The sequence below is a fragment of the Anas platyrhynchos genome, chromosome 3, assembly GCF_047663525.1.
Source record: "Anas platyrhynchos isolate ZD024472 breed Pekin duck chromosome 3, IASCAAS_PekinDuck_T2T, whole genome shotgun sequence".
NCBI classification, from domain to species: domain Eukaryota; kingdom Metazoa; phylum Chordata; class Aves; order Anseriformes; family Anatidae; genus Anas; species Anas platyrhynchos.
The window spans coordinates 42,213,618-42,230,497 of NC_092589.1; the positions used below are offsets into that span (position 1 = coordinate 42,213,618).

Genomic DNA, 16,880 nt, shown 5'->3' on the forward strand with positions numbered 1-16,880 from the left:
TATGTTTAAGCGTAGATGGGCTTTGTTCCTATCTGGTCCTTAATTCCACATCATAAAAATGAATGTCGATCATTCAAAATATTACAAAAATAACAATTAGACAGAACATTGAGTATTAAAAAACAAAAGTACTTGACTTAAGTAAGAAGTTATTGTAGAGACCAATATTTCCCCAGCAGACATGCTGTGAAAATCTATACTTTGCTGTTCCCTTTTGGGTATGAGAATTGCCAATGTTGTTGAGAGCAGTCTGGAAGATAACCAAGGACAAAACACATCTGTGTTTGCAAGGACATTAAAAAAGTTTTCCTATTGTGGGATGAGGCAAAAATTTATGCTCATTCAGTGCTCTTTTCTTACAAAAGAAAAATACTAACACATTTTGCTATGAAAAAGGAAGGAATACATGCTAAAGGGCATACTGTTATATCTAACCATGAGCATTATTAGGTCTTTACCTTTTCAAGTGATAAAAACAAACAAATAAATAAACAGAAAAATCATCAAGTTAATTTTTATATGAAATTAGAAACAAATGAGCAGTCAGGTCTGCAACTGACCCACAAGCGTTCCTTAGTTTAATTTTTAGGTTTATTTCCAAAAGATGAGTCTTCCCTTTTCTCTCAGAAGAGTATTTCTGCCTCAGGATCCGTAGAGAAAATCAGCTATTACAGATGAATATTTTCTATATTTTATTATAATTAAAAAACTAGCTATTAGACCAAATGAGGATTTTTGCACAAAATGGCTAACCTCCTTAGATACACTCAGAATTCTCTTAGGGAGAGATATTGTTAATAGTTAAGAAAACTTCCAAACTCCAATCCCTTTTCCAAGCAGTTCACTTGTTAATAAAGCCCATATTCACAGTCCATTTTTGTCTTCAATATTTTTCCTATTCCAGATTTTTTTGACAAATATTGTATTTATGGAAATTTACATTTTGAAGTTCTCATTCAAAGATAATTCACAAAGAAAGTCTCAAAATTCTTTGACACCCAGTTTCAGCTGCTTTTTATCTCTTTCTGTGCCTATATAGATAGCTGGATTTCTGCCTCTAACCAGTTCTGCCTAGTGACAGCAATTAGATAGTCAATTAGCTGTGGACATGCTCACAGCTTTGTCAGTTAAATTGACATTGAAAAAGGGATAATATCAGGTCAAGGGTGTGTTCACCAGTCACACATAGATTTCATTAGATGTAAGGGAACATCTCTTCTTGGTCATAAGGATCATTAGGGCAATTTTAGGAAGAAATTGAAGGTTTTCAGAGCTAGCATACTGTGGTGTGAGAAGCGTCTTCTGGCATAAGCTAACAGCTTTGGGGAATAGCATAGACAGTTTGATTGCTGTCACAGGATCTGAATTTGTTTTGTGTTCCCTGATAACCACTTTCAGCCTAGAAGCCTAACAGGGATGTGCCTCAGTCAGTGCCTGTGTGTTAACCAGTCCTTGTGCATCTAATACAAACCTCTGCATAACACAACAAACAATTCCAGGTAGCTCAGGGCTGTGTTCTCCTTGATGTGCTATACTCTACACGCCTGCCTTTTTTCAGACAAACATATCAACATGAATCAAAATACATAACAGCAGACAAAATTTCAGATACAAATAATAAGTGATTAACTCAGCTAGTGAGATGTGTTTGTCTTTGCTCTCTTGCTCTGTTGCATGGTCACCTTGCTCTCCTGAAGTATTCATGCTGTGTAGGCAGGTGCTAATAAACATGAATCCCTTGCAATTTCCTTTGAATTAACTGAAAATGATAAATGAATACAATGAAAATGAAAAATTTAAGCACTACAGGAACAGCTATTTTGGCAATAAATCTACCCTTTCTTTATACATATATAAATATATATATATATATATTATATATATGTATTTCTTTTGCTAGTGCTTACTGACTGAAGACAGTATTTAGCTTCCTCTTGCCCTACTTTGTATTTCTAGAATGTTTCAGCCCTAGTGAGGCTTTCCAATGTTATGATTCTTTTTTCATATTAAGGCATTTTCTTAATCTGTTTTACTTCTGGTACCAAATACAATCCAGAGATCAATCAGATTGATGCAGTTTGGTTCATTCAGTCCTATTAGCTTTGTGTAAAGAAAACTTCACAACACAGATTGTTCCACTGACTCCATCGCAAACCTCCTGCTAGTGCAAGCACAGCCTGGGTGTGAGCACATACACCAAAACCACGTTCGAATTACTAGAGCTATGCTGAAGCTATGCTTCACTTCTGTTGCCAGAATCTCTGGAGAAATATCTTACTGTTATTAGCACTGCTCTAAGCCACTTTGTGATTGTTTTGTTGAAAAGACAAAAGTTCAAAAACTCCCTTTGGGAGTTTCTGGCCAAAACCATGTCCATTTAATGTTTTTCAGCACTCCATAAGGTAGAAAATAATCCACATGGTATGTTTCTTTTAGGGCATATTTTTTCCTAACAAATTTCTGAAGGGCAGAATATCATTGTATCCTTGAAGAAATATCATCAGTGTTCTCTTTGCAATACTAATCTGGGCCTTTTTGGTCATTTTATTTCCTTTTCCTACAAATTAAATTGATTTGCAGAGACGGAACTCTTCAAAGATATTCCCATAAGATCTCGGGTTAGATTAAACCAGTGCTTCAAACGATAATGAATCTGTTTCTGAAAAACAAATGTTTGTCTCTTCCAAATTGTGCCTGGGGTTCCCCTGAGCTTTACAATTCAGTGAGCATTAATGTTACATAGCACAAATGATAGGACTTCTCTGAGAAGACAGGATGCAGCTGCTCATGCTTAATTAAAACTTATAAGATTTGGTGTGTTGCTTTGATCTCTTGCTTTGTTGTTTCTCCACCTTTTGAGCAAAGCATCTATCAAAGTCTAAATGTATGCTGCATGTTTGTCTCAGTGAAAGTCATCCATAGGACTCATTTCTGAAGCTTTCAGAAAAAAAGGGCAATTTCAGTCAAGGTGATAACACTGACACACCAATGCCTGTGTTTGCATTAACTTTTTAGACCCATGTTAACAATAAACACTGCTTATATGTTCAGCTGTTTGCAAGCAGATGAAAGTGATGTAGTTTGCATATAAGAACAAATACAGTTACCAAAAGCCATAGATCAGGTGTATATACCTCATTTTCATGAGCATCACTTATGCAAGAAGCCTATACCACATAATATAATGTTTTGCATCACCCTACAGAATGTTGATACAGGCACTGGGTCAGGACCAGGAGGAGTCAGACTCAGTCAGACGAAGATGCTGCTGGAATGGATGAAAGTCCATATTGTTGCATGAGGTATAGCAACAAGGATCTCATTGTTTTCCTATCTGTCCAGGGAGTAGCACAGATCCTAAAAGGAGGAGGACATTGCTTAGCATCATTTGAGGAAAGAGGCTCTGCTGTACCGATTCAAAGAGGACCAAGAACAGAAAAACCTGCAGTTCTCCCCCCTCCTTCCCTTATTTTGCAAATGGCATATCTAGGCTGTGCACCAGAGTGTGGGGCAAAATATCTGAGCTAGCAAAGACCCGGTTGAGGGTGAGGCATATGAACCCAGGCACAGGCAGAGCCACTTTAAATCCTGATCTGTCTCTCCATGCAATGGTGTAGTCTTGCACAGATTCAGCAGTCTGAAAACAGCTTGGGAATCTCTGCGCTCTCCATTATGCACACTAGATATGACCTTACTCTAAGCCCTGCAAATACTGTGGGGTTGTCAATAGCTGAGGAAACAAAGAAACCTGAAAACCATCTCTTCAGTACAGCTCATACTACTCACTACACTTAAGTTTGCCTGAGGATGTCTGTCATCAGCTACCAGAATTAATTTTCCTCATCTTCTCAATCTGGTCCTGGTAACCTCTGTAGTAAAAAGAAAACCAACATTATACTGCTTCATTGTCTAAATTCGGTGTTTTGGTTAGAATTGTCACGTTGCTGTTTCAGGCAAATACAATCTAAAAATAGCTGTGTTTTGAAAATGACTGCAGAATAAAGTGCTCAGTGGGTTGCCTTGATCAAGCCACCTGGGATGAAGAAAAAGAAAGAATTTATTGTAATTTTAGGTGTATTTGTGTAATGCCTCTCTTTAAAGGATCAAATGTTGAGTTACCACAATCTTCATTGACTGTTGCTCCCATGACATATTTAATGAAAAGAATATTCAGCTCAGTAACTTTTTATCTTTAAGAATTTTAAAATGAGCAATTATAATACAGAATAAAACTTCACCTTGTTGATTTTGATCAGTAAGTGATTTCCTAATTCATTGCAAACCAAACACAGCCACGGAAAAATTGTCTAAAGAAGGGGAAAATCATCTGTGAAAGAATAACTGGAAACATATGACATTTTAAAGATCTTGATTTCGATAGAAACATTTGAAGAAAAATGAATCAGTGTGATTCATAGCCTTTTGAAGCCATTGTAAAAAATGCCTACTTACTCTAAAATTTGAATTTGACAAAATTATATACCAAAAGATCTTTAGGGTTACATTTTCAAAAGTGCCAACATGACTAAGGAAGTTAAATCACATGGGTGCTTTGAAAGCATTTGTCTTGAGAACAGTTATTGACTAGAAAGCTTTCTTTATGAGGGTAGTCACCTGACTTTCAAGCTTGATCTCAGGCTTGTATGAGAGATACAGCAAGTAGTGTGAAACAAACTCAGCCCTGCTCCCCAGCCTTCATGAGCTGCCACTAGTCCCTGCCTCCCTCTCAACCCTCTTCCTTCCCTGACCAAACCATTGCTGCACTGGCAGAACGATCAGCAAAGAAGGATGCAAATAGTCCTCCTTGTTCTGTCCTTACTTTGGCTTTTCTTGGAAGTGTAGTCATCTGACAGTGTTTGGCAGATAGCAACTAGATATGCAAAACTGTAGGTTTGATCTATCAGTCTAGTTTATTTATTTTTTGTGTGTGTGTGTGTGTGTGTGAAGGTAGAAAGAACAGTAGGTAATGACACCATTTGTTGAACTGCCATCACACTGAGCAAAGATTTACCACTTTGTTAGGCCTGAAGAGAGCTGATAGCTGCAGAAAAATGAAGAAACTCTGTTTGCAGCCATCTTCTCCCCACATCCCACTTGACAGGACATTTCTCAACCCACCAAAAGTAGAGCTAAGTGAAAAGCACAGAAAGACTTTGGGAGAAATGCATATCTCAAATACTGAGTAGAGAAATTCTGCTCCTGTAAAGTAGCTCTGTTATTCTCAATCTTTACCAGACAAACCAAAAGCAGAGGTTAACCCCTCTGACAGCACTGTGTATGATGGACAGTTTTGAGCATTTTGCCACATAAAATCCCCATAAATCACAGACATCTGGCTGATGACCTTGGGTTTTGAACTGGATTCATATGATAAGGAGATTTTACAAACTGATTGTTAGTGTCTAATTGTTTACACAAATAGTAAAAGCCATTTTAGCTTATGGAAGCTTGCACTGATCATTCAGGGTCAGGTTTGGAAGAGGGCAATGTATTTATCAGGCACTGGTAGACATTGCTTCCCTCATCTTCCACAATGTTCTCATTGCCCAGGATTCTCCCGTCCATCACTGTGATTACCAGGAGGAGCGCACACAGCCCCTGCCAGGTCCTGAGGCATGACATCAGCTGTGCTAGTGCCCAGTTCCCTGCAGGCTTCAGAAAACAGGCACAATTTTTTTTCTTGCTTGTTTTGTGCTTAGCTTATATCTATACCCACACAAAACACAGTTGTCAGCCCGTGCCATGCAAGGCCACAGCAGGGCCTACCTCCAGCTCGCCCCAGATGCGGGCCCATGGTGCTGGCCTGGTTGTGGCCCAGGCCCATCCCCAGGCTGCCCCCATGGCCCTGACACCCTGCTGTTGGCTGGGGCAGTGGGACAGGCTCTGGCTGCCCAGCACTGTTTGGCCTCCCTAAGGAGCCCCTGCTGCTTCTGGTGGCCCTGCCACAGGGATATGACAACCCCCATTCACCCTGGGACAAGGAGATTTTAGGAGCATGAAGCCTGATGAGTGTGGATGTCTCCCTAGAAACTCGGTTCCAGCACCTGAGTTTTTCTCTGCAAGTGTCAGGAGTCACACAGATGCACTAGCATACTGGATACACTAGGCATAAACTGGTGACTAGGTTAGTTCACAGATGGCCTTTGTGCAGGGGAACTTTGGGGTCAAACCAGGAATTGCAAACTGCATTAAGACTTGTAATTTTAGACATATCCCTGCTAGTAAACAAAAGCTTTAGCCCATCACCACAGTCCTTCAGTAAAATGCTGTATGAGAAGATCCACTGAGGGAGGCACAGAGGAAAAAAAAAACAGTTTTGAGCGAAAACACCATTACATGAAGCCTGCAGGACTTTGCTCTGCAGTTTACCACAGCCATGATCTCATCCTCGCTGTTTTTCAACCCAACTTGGAAAATAAAAACATCTCTTTAATCCTTTTGTATCAATAATCCTTATAAGGAAACCTTGCCATGACCCATGTTTCCATCCCATGGCATTTAAGGTGTGGCAGGCCCATACCATCAGTTATAGGCATTCAGAAGTAGCTTTACACAGTCTAAGTCTTTACATTCTTAGTACCTTTCTGAAAACTGTTATATAAGGGTTCATCCTTCAAGATTTATATGGCTTCATTTCAAACACTTACCACTTAATTTAAATACCAAACAGATTACTTTTCTTGTGTCAGATCAAAAATATTTAGGGTCACAACCTAAGAAGAGGATTGAAGAGTAATAGAGAGAGAGAGCTTAACCATACATACAGTGGTGCTTAGTGCTTAAAGCTCCTGTAGTAAAAGATAAAAGTCACTAATCATTGATAACCATGCCATTGAAGGGAAGTAGCATCCGGGTACTAGATGAACACTACTTGTATATCTTTGTTAGTGGGTAACAAGACCTTTCAGCATGCGTCTGTGGATTTTTTAAGACATTTTGCTCTACTGAAAGAAAAATATGACGTATACAAACAGAATTTGTGTTTCTTCTGTTTCCATCTGTAAAAACATGCAAAGAACAGCTTGGTTCTTTGGTTTCAAGGGGTGAATAAATTTTTGGCCTTTGGCTTATATACTCATTTATGCATTGACTGTTGTATCTGTATAGGCAGAAGAAATGCCAGCCTAGGCCATGCTCTAGGGAACAGCAGGATCACACTGACTTTGCTAGCACCTGGAAAGCCTGGCTGGCTGCTGTTGCTGTGTAAATTGAAGGTTAGTTACATGAGGTGAACAGAATAGAACAGTTCAGTTGGAAGAGACCTTCAAAGACATCAAGTCCCACTGCCGAACCACGTCAGGGCTGACCAAAAATTAAAGCATGTCATTGAGGGCATTATCCAAATACCTCTAGAACAATGACAGCTGTAGGGCATCAAACACCTCTCTAGGAAGCCCGTTCCAGTGTCTGATCACCCTCACAGTAAAAAATGTTTTTCCTCATGCCCAGTTTGACCCTCCCTGGCCTGGCTCCATGCTGTTCCCATGCATCCTGTCATCAATTCCCAGGAGCAGAGCCCAACATCTCCCTCTGTGCTTCCCCACCTTGGGAAACTCCAGAGAGCAAAGAGGTTGTCCCTCAGCCTCCTCTTCCCCAAACTGGACAGCCCAAGTGTCCTCAGTCTCTCCTCACAGGACAGGCCTTCCAGCCCTTTTACTGGCTTTATTGCCCTCCTCTGGGCACTTTCAGGTACTTTAACATCTTTTTTGTACTGTGGAACCCAGAGCTGCACACCATATTCAAGGTGAGGCCGCATCAACGCTAAATACAGTGGGAGAATCACCTCTTTTGACTGTCTGGTTATGCTGTGTTTAATGCACTACAAAATGAGTTTTGCCCTTTTGGCTGCCAGGGAACGCTAGTGGTTCATGTTGAGCCTACTGAGTGGCACCCCCAGGTGGTGGCTATTCCAGTAACAGCAAGTGGTACAAACACAAATGACTTTCCAGGACTCAGCTGTCCCTAACCGACCTCCAGTTATCTCCTCCCTGGAATGGCAAAATTCAGCATTATATGTAGCGCTGACAAACCTTGAGCCAACAGCTAAAAAATCAGGACAGAAATTAATTGTACCCTTTGCTCAATCTAAGCAGTTATAAGCTTCTAAAAGTTAGAAGGTCATTAGCTGTCTTAGCAATAAATAATACAGAAAGCAGGATTTCTAAAGAGGACAGAATTTGCTTGAGAGCTCCTGACAGGCTCATTGCGTATTTCTGCTGAAATTAAGGGTGTGTCTTCATGGACAGATGCAGACAAGCCCCAAATCCTGAGCCTTTTCTTTGAGTTGGCATTAATTTTAGTTGTTATTTCCAGTTTGAATAATGACACAGGTGCATTGCAACAGGGTGCTCATGACTGGCAGGCTGGAACCAGAGCAGAGAAGCTCATTACTCACCTCTCCATTTAGATGTAGCTCACCTTGCCATGGAGTCTGACTCTCCTTTTCTGGACCACTTCTCGTACAACAGTAGATATGATTTAACCTCCATGTCAGCTAATCCTCAGAAAGCTTTCAGAAATATGAATTTACCAGAGCTTTCTATAAGCAGGACATAGCCCTGTAAATTACTGCATTCCCCAGTCCCTCTCTGCCCTCAGATCGTGTTCTTTTGACTTAAGGTACACAACCCCTTCTACTGCGTAACCTATATAACAATATAAGAGCTGCTTATTTCATATTGAGGCTTTTTTAATTACAAATTGCAAACATTGTGTTAAAGGGCACATCCCCAGCCTGTCACATTTTAGCTCCTTGTTTTAAATTCTCTTCTTCCTTACCGTCTGACATATGAATGCTCAGGAGGTTTTTAACATTGCACTTCTAAATGAAAATTTCTGTTTTTAAAATTAGTTTTGCATTTTGACCCAAAAAATGATGAGGGGAAAGGTGGCTGTACAGAGAAGGCAGCTGAATTGATGTGTTACAAAAGATATTAAAATGTATGTCAAAAGATTAATAATTTTGTAGGTCAGACCTCAGGTTAGGACATTAATTCACTAAACAAGGCAACAGCATAAATGAAATAATTAAAGTAATCCTCTGGCACAGAAAACTAAAATCCACTTGCAAGGTCCGTGTATCATAATATAATAGGCTGGGCTGGAAATAGGTGGAAATTTAGAATTTAAGCACCATCTTATGTTTCCCTTTGTAGTCTGAGCTGCTATGTCATTTTTCCAAGTTACAGATAAAAAATATTCTTGGAGGCTCTGATTTTGTTGAAGCACAGCATGGAGAGAACTCAAGAACTGAGAAAAGGAAAAGATTTAAGGAGTTGTGTTGTTCAAGAAAAAGCTGTCTTTGCTGAGCAAAGCAGATGTGCTATCTAGCAAACTATTTTAAAGTAATGGTTAGGGACTTGTGCTAAACGAAAGCTGTTCAACTTTCACTTTCTGCCAAAACTAGTTCATTTTGATATTTTCACAGGTTGTTGTTTATATTTGTTTCATATCACAAATCCTTTTCAAATCTACATGATTACCTTTTAGAAACCGGAAGAGATACTTTCACTTGCTGAGTTTCACTTTGTTTACTGTGAACTGGGAAAAAATATATCCAAGTGAGCACAACTGTTTGCAACTTCCCCCCCCCATTAAAACAAAACCAACCAACCAACCAACCAAAAAAAAAAAAAAAAAAAACCAGAAAGAGATAAACTCATTTATGAAACAACTGAACCTTTACATCAAAAGTCAGTTACATGCCACCATTAAACATAAATGCACATGCCATGCCACTCCAGAATTTGCAGAGTATTGTGTACTACTGGTGTAGGTACAGCATATGGACAGATGTTGGAATTCTCTACCTACATCTTCAAATTTCTTAGAGTTAAAAGAAAGGCACAGAAGCAAACCAGATGAGTCCTCTGAAAGGACCCAATACAAGCTTATAGAGAGCTTCTGGACCAAGCACACAATGTGATAGGCTGCAAGCTGTGGTCAAAAAAACGGATCATCTGCTGTTTTATTTGACTTCATGCAAAGAAACAAAACCTTGTGCATTCTTTTCAAAAAAAAAAAAAAAAAAAAAAAGATTTTATCAAAGAAATCTCTGCTGTCATCAGGTTTGCCTCCTAAAAACAGTAAAACCAATGTTTGCTTTATCTATCTTGTTTGGTGTTGGGCAACTGCAACGTTATTCAACCCCTTACTAACTGCATTCTTATCTCAGCTCTCTTTATGCTCTTTATGAGATTGAGAATTGGTCATTTCACAAAAGAGACAAATGGTAGGTAGAAGATTATACTATTGATATGTTCAAAATTGCATTTCATACCTTCAGTTCATAATGTATAAGCCTCATTAAAACTGCATGCCTTAAAACTCATTTATGAGTCTGCTCATTTATGAACTAAGCCGTCCCATGCATGAGATGAGCTGAACTGCTCTGCTTGATTCATGACTCTTGGATTTGGAGTTTACAGAGGATTTTGAAACCACAAGATTTGCATTAAAATCTAAGATCTAGCATCAGTATGTCACATCTCCCCATTTCACAAAAAGTAGCTAACCCAGACGTTTTGCAGATCAGACTCTTAATCTTTCAGGGCTGCATATTCAGATGTCCAGTGCTACAAAGAGATTTATTTTTGTCCAGTGCTACAAAGAGATTTATTTTTTCTTCTGAACACGTAAGCCAACAGGTGGCACACAGACTTTTATAATGCTTATTTGCCAGTACAAACCAATCCCGCTTTCAGATGACTTTAACATTCAGTATGTTGAGGTCTTTTGAAAATGTGTCTTCGATATGGGTGCTGAAGTGGGAACTGACAGCAAGTACATGTGATTTAATATTTGGATCGTGCTGGGCGAGGGTTTTTGCAGCAAATCTCCAAGCCATGCCTATCTCCTTCACAATGGTTCATCTTGTGAGGCTGTCTCAGAGCATGTAAGCCTGGCTCCTTCAAGATCTGTGCTCAGCTGAAGGACATGCTGGGAGGACCTCTAATGCACTTCAACCACTTCGAGGCAATCAGCCCACAGGGCCAGGAAAGAGCTGGTCTGCACTACCCTTCCTACCCACCCCACTTCCATGAATACACGTAGTGTGGGTGCTGTATCCGCAGCACCAACTGTTTCATTCCGCAGATCTGCTCCTATTCCACTGTACTTATTGCTAATATAGAATATAGACATAGTCATCTTCAGAAGGATTGGCATCATGCTCCTAAAAACATGGTTCTAATGGCATATCTATGGCACACCATAGGAAATGGGACAGAAACAACTCAGGGTTGCTTCTATCACTAAAGATACTGGGGAAAATGTGGCTAAAGGTTTCTGGAGATAGGTCCTTAATGCTGTGCTTATCTAGCCCTGCTTTTAACACAAACCTCAGCTTCAGTGACTACTGCTGTGCTGTGTCATGAGGCTGTACCAAGGATAACAGGACAACTCTGCATTGATGCTTTCCTTTCCTCATCTCCACAGCTTCCTGAAATCAATAAGGTAGTGCTCATCATACAAGAGTTTATTCCAGCTAAAAGAATACTTGAAATTAAAAGAATACTTGAAATACATAATTCAAAGAAAAAAGCAGCAGTATCCAGTGGAGGAGGGAAGGAGAAAATCAAGCAGAACATAAAACGTAGAAAGAAAATAATTCAGATTTGTGTGTGAAATATGTGGATAGTAATTGTTATTTGCACATCAGGGGGAGGGCAATGTATCATAAACAAAATTCATTTCTATGATCTTGTTCACATTTCTTTTTCATGGACTAGATCTTTATTATGCTTATTTTTTACTTCCAAAGTCACAAACAAATTGTAGAATAATCAACAAATCTCCCTTATAAAACAGATATATAGGACAGCACCTCCACTCCCAGTAAGATGCTAAGACACTGGTATCCACAAAGATAAATTACTTCTGTGCAAAAATTGTTCTGCAACAGTCTGAGAAGAGTATGTGGGAACTATAAGATAAATTCCTATGCAGCAAGCTTTCCTATTCTGTGGCTATCACCCTGACGTTTAAGCACATTGCATAGTTAATAGGACAGTTTTAGGGCTCGAAGTGGTTATGAAGTTTATTCATATAGAATTGATGAATTATATAAGGAATACTTCTGTATGTCTACAAATAAATTAGGAGTCCTGCATATTTGGTAAAAACTGCTAAAAAAAAACTGGTGTTTTAGTCCAAATATTAACATTTAATATTAATGCCTTTTTTTCTTCCTGAAGAAGGAATTACAATATGAAACCAATTCAAAGCCCAGAGACATCAGTGCTAGAAGCCCAAATATATTATATTTTGGCCACATCGAGCAATTGATTTTTTTTTTCCCCTGGTATTAAGCATTCAACAGCTAGGGCAAGTTTGTTCTTACTATACTACCAACTCGGAACAGACCAATGAATTGGAACTGACTTTCGCAGAACCTGGGGATGGGTCCCAAACCATTTTAAGCCCCCATCCCAATGAGTTGTACATTACTAAAGCAACTGTGCATGAATGGTTATATAGGTAGTCTAGGTACTTGTGTCATGTACTGTAGTTATTTCAGTGACTGCCTGTATGCTATGGTTAGGAGCTTGCGAAATTCTATTCCAAATGCTATCTCTATTTACTTCCTCAGCTTAGTTCTTCTTTAACATAAAATGAAAAACCTATTAAAATGTGAAATGAGTAGAACTTATAAAAGAAAATACACCAATAAAGATTCAAAATGAGTTCCAGCATTTAATGCAGAATGAACAGAGGTGTCAAAATAGGTAATATCTTCAATATCTTTCTAATACCACAAACATCTAAATTATTAAAGTTCATTAAAGTAGTCATTAAATTGGCTAATGACTTTCTCCAAGTATTTTTGAACTATATGTTCGATAAATGTGACCCAGTACAACGTGTAGCAGAAGATTTAAACAAACCCCACCAACCTCCAAAGGGAGAGGACTGCAGAAAATCCATTCCAAGTTAAAGGACTAATAATTTGAAGTCCTTTGCTACTTCTGGACCTTTTCAGGAAGTCAGCATCCAGTGAAGATTTTCCTTCCCTTTTCCTAAATTTGTCCAAACATTTAAAAAGGATTGGAAGAAATTGCCATTTTAAAAATACAATGGTGGAACTTAACATCTAAATTTAATTGAATATAAAAGTTAAAATAAATAATTAAATAAATAGAGTCACATAAAAGCATGCCAAATATGAAGATTCAAGGCATGAAAACGAAGTCTCTAAACTGATTAAGAGCATGGAACAAGGAAGAAGATACTTCTGGAAAAGAAAAAAGAACAACAAGGATTTTGGCCTAACTAGAAATCATTTGTCCAGGTGAAGTCTTGAAGTAATGACTGTACTTTGCCCTTTGTGCTTGGTATTTGCTAAGTTAAAAATTCTCTGTATTTTCAGCCCTCCTGATAGCTGAAAGCAAAACAGCCACCAGCCAGGTCAGACCTAGTGGCAGCTAGCTCTGACTGAGGAAAAACAATCACCTGAAGCCTGGCAGGAGGCAATACTGAACTAACACCCTGAACCAATACCCTGGCACTTTGCCTATAGCTGTAGCTGTCAGCTTCAGAGCTGGGAAGCTTTAATGAGCATCCAGGAATTGTTCTTTATTTGTTGCTGAATTTGACTTTGTACATAGAAATACAACAGAAAAGACATACACATAAGCATGCACACAGTATAATACTTTTAGAAAGCATCTCCGGATATGAAAATACCTGAAGTCATGGTATGAGATCCTGCACAACTTCTGGAGCTAGACTGCCACCTACACCCCAGCTCGGAAGTGGCCTATACTTTTTGCAGCTCCGTTCCCATAATAGCAGTGTTTCCTTAAACTGCCAGGCCATTTGAGAGGACTTGTCTGGGAACTTTCTGCTTTTCCTTGACTTTGTTTTTTCCTTCATCTCAACAAAAAGTTATTTCAATGGGAAAGGCATTATGGCAAAGGTGGTATTAAACAGTTTTGCTTAGAGGAAGAATAGAGTACTCAAAGAAATGCTGTTAATGATTGAATTATCAAGGATTTCCATTTACTGGAAGGAGAAGAATTTGCCCTGTAGCTTCACAGATGCTAGAAAGTTCAGACGATCTAGAAATAAGTGGCAGAAAAAAAATAATAAAAAACCACAAAGATTTCCAGCACACATGGGGAAATGACCTCTTCTGTACTTTGTAGAGTTCCACATTAAATAGATAAAATGCAGTGTGGTTTTAAAAAGGTGCTCTTTTTTATTTTTTTATTTTTTTCCATAAAAAAAAAGGAAGAAAAAAAAAACACAAAAAAAAACACAGACCTCTTCAGATAGGTTGTTTTCAATATATTCCTAAAAGCAAACTGCCACGTTTGCCTGAGAAGGTCGAGGGCATGTTTTGTGTGAGCCAGACAACAATGCCACCAGCCACACTCAATTCAATTCTCCAGGAGGAGTTCTCTCCAGCACAGGGCCTATTCATGCAACTTCATTTCAGATATATTCTGGGAAGCATGGACCATCATTTATCAGTAAGTATATGTATTTAACAAAGTATGCAGAGGAAAGCTATAACCTTCAATAAAACTGCTTTTAGAATTCCTTTTCCAAATGCATTTCAAGCATTTCAATATAATAGACTAAGATAAGCCAGCAATTCACATAATTGCCATTTGTGTCTTAAAATGAAGATTTCTTTGCTTCCTGTGCATTTATAGTTTGTGTTAAGACAAACTGTTTTGCACAACAGTGCTGAATTTTTCCACTTTGAATTGGTTTAGGTCAAAAATGCTGATATGTGTTTTGAGTCCTACAAGTGTCTTGAACAAAGATTAACCAGTAAATCCAATCCAAAGCACACTTATGTTTTCTTCAAGCATACAATTGATTTAGCTTTAGTTAAAATTAGCTCAGTATTGGTTTTCATTTACTTATTTTTATTTTGAAAGCATTGCTTCTTAAGAAGCTTGTGTTTGCACCATATTCCTGTGTCAGCTACCTAGGTATAAATCCAAAGTAAACCACTAGAGCGGCTCTTGAATTTCACTGGTGTAATTTACAGAAAACTTTTCACTTATTCTACATCTGTTGGTAATGATTCATAGAACTGAACAGTATTAGTAACATACTGACACCTCATCTTCAACTTCTCCCTTCCAACTTGTCTTAGACTTGTCATAGAACATGATGATGTTCCAAGCAAAGGACATTTTGTGCCTTAGCAGATTTCATCCTAGGATTTGAGTACAATGGAAAAAGAACCCCTTCATATCTTCCTTACGAGGGCTGTTGCTATTGCATTGACATATTAAAGGCCTCCTCCCCTTTACTGATGCTAAAGAGCAAAGTCTTCCTTCATTAGTCAACTAATCCAGACAGAGCAGAAATCATCCTACTGTGCTTTTATTGCTCCTAGCTCTAATGGTTGTGCTGACATTTCCGAAGTGCAATTGTGCTATTTCTTGAAATCTTTTTAATTGTGAGTTTTACATCTGACAGGCATACTGCTCTCATGCTGATGGTACATTATGCAACACTCCTTAATTTCTGATGTTTTTGCCAATTCCAAGATGGCATGGGCTCTTCCTATTGGGCACAGAGGTAACAATCTTCTCTTAAAGGATAAAGCAAGTAATTCATAGTTTGGAGTCTGTTGCCCCAAGCTAACTCACCTTAAAATGGTGAGTCACCCAGCTTTCTGCTTCTGAATGAGAGCCAGAGCCTGTAATGAGCTACATGCATCAACTCTATTTAAATATTTTTTTATACCAGAGAAGTTGGTGGTTACATGTGAATACTAAATACAAGCTTCATATGGGGAAAAAATTGTCAATGAGTCTTTCATAATTTTCTCATTCATAAGTTAACTTCCTAACAGTTTAGTCATGTACAAGAAATCACAACCAATCTGCTGAAGATCTACAAGCATTTTCAGAATGTGGATGCTGAGGGGCAAAATTGCTTCCTAAGAAGATACAAATTAATAATATTTGAGGAAAAAGAAGAGCTGAATAGAACTCAAAGAATGTGGTTTCGGGTAAAAAAACGTGTTTTGACAGCACGCTTACTGAGTGTGCAAACTGTGCAAGACAACCTGGCTTATGTACAGAGAGCCAGGGAATGGTGATGAATTTTGAATTTGACCTCAGCACAGATTAAGCAGTTCTTTCATTTCTGCACTGGTAGGAGAGACATTCAATGGGTGAGCCCAGAGAACTATTGTTAGGGCCTCGGCCTCATGTCATCCTGTGCATTTCACCATGACATAAAACATTTGTATCTACTCCTTACTTATAGAAAATGAGCTGCATTTTTTTTTTTTTTTTTTTTTTAATTACCACTCCCTGCAGATTCAATATCCATCTCTTCCTGTAGGATGGAAATTGCATGGCAGAGGAAAGAACGGACAGAAAGGAGATCTTGTAAAGAATTTCCTTCTGCTTTTATTACAGGAGAGAGTGAGCTGACAAAAATGTATACAACGCTAAAATCACTGTCTGAACCTTGAAATAACTTGTTAGTTAATTTCCTGCTTGACATTTTGAGCAGAGGAAAATATTGGAAAAGGATGTGTTGGATTAATTGTTATTTACAAAGGAACCTGAAAATTTAAGTCTAAAATATTTACAAATTTGTTAAAAGCCTAGTAACACAGAAATAAGTGAGCTGTAAATAATTCCAGTTTCCTTTTTAAACTCTATTTCCACTTTTATTTTTGCACATGCCCTTTCTTATATCCAGCTACTCTCACCCTCAATACTTCTGCTGCCATGCTTTAGCAGCCACAGACATCCCTGCTCTCCAGCCACACTTCCTTTTTTCTTCTAATGAGTAGTAGCAGTTTCTTGTCTACAAGGTGCCTGAGTGATGTGTAACACATATGGATGTGCATTACACTTTTGCTTAATGACTCCTCATTTCTTCAAGGGATTCATCAAGGG

General features: G+C 38.6%; 1 long non-coding RNA gene across 1 annotated transcript in view; it reads right to left on the reverse strand.

Annotated features, from left to right (window-relative positions):
- Positions 1-240: 240 nt before the first annotated feature.
- Positions 241-16,880, reverse strand: part of LOC140002150 (uncharacterized) — a 56,898-nt gene continuing 40,258 nt past the window's right edge. Inside the window, exon 4 of the long non-coding RNA XR_011808252.1 lies at positions 241-3,357. This is a non-coding gene — a long non-coding RNA (uncharacterized lncRNA). The remainder of the gene's footprint in view (positions 3,358-16,880) is intronic.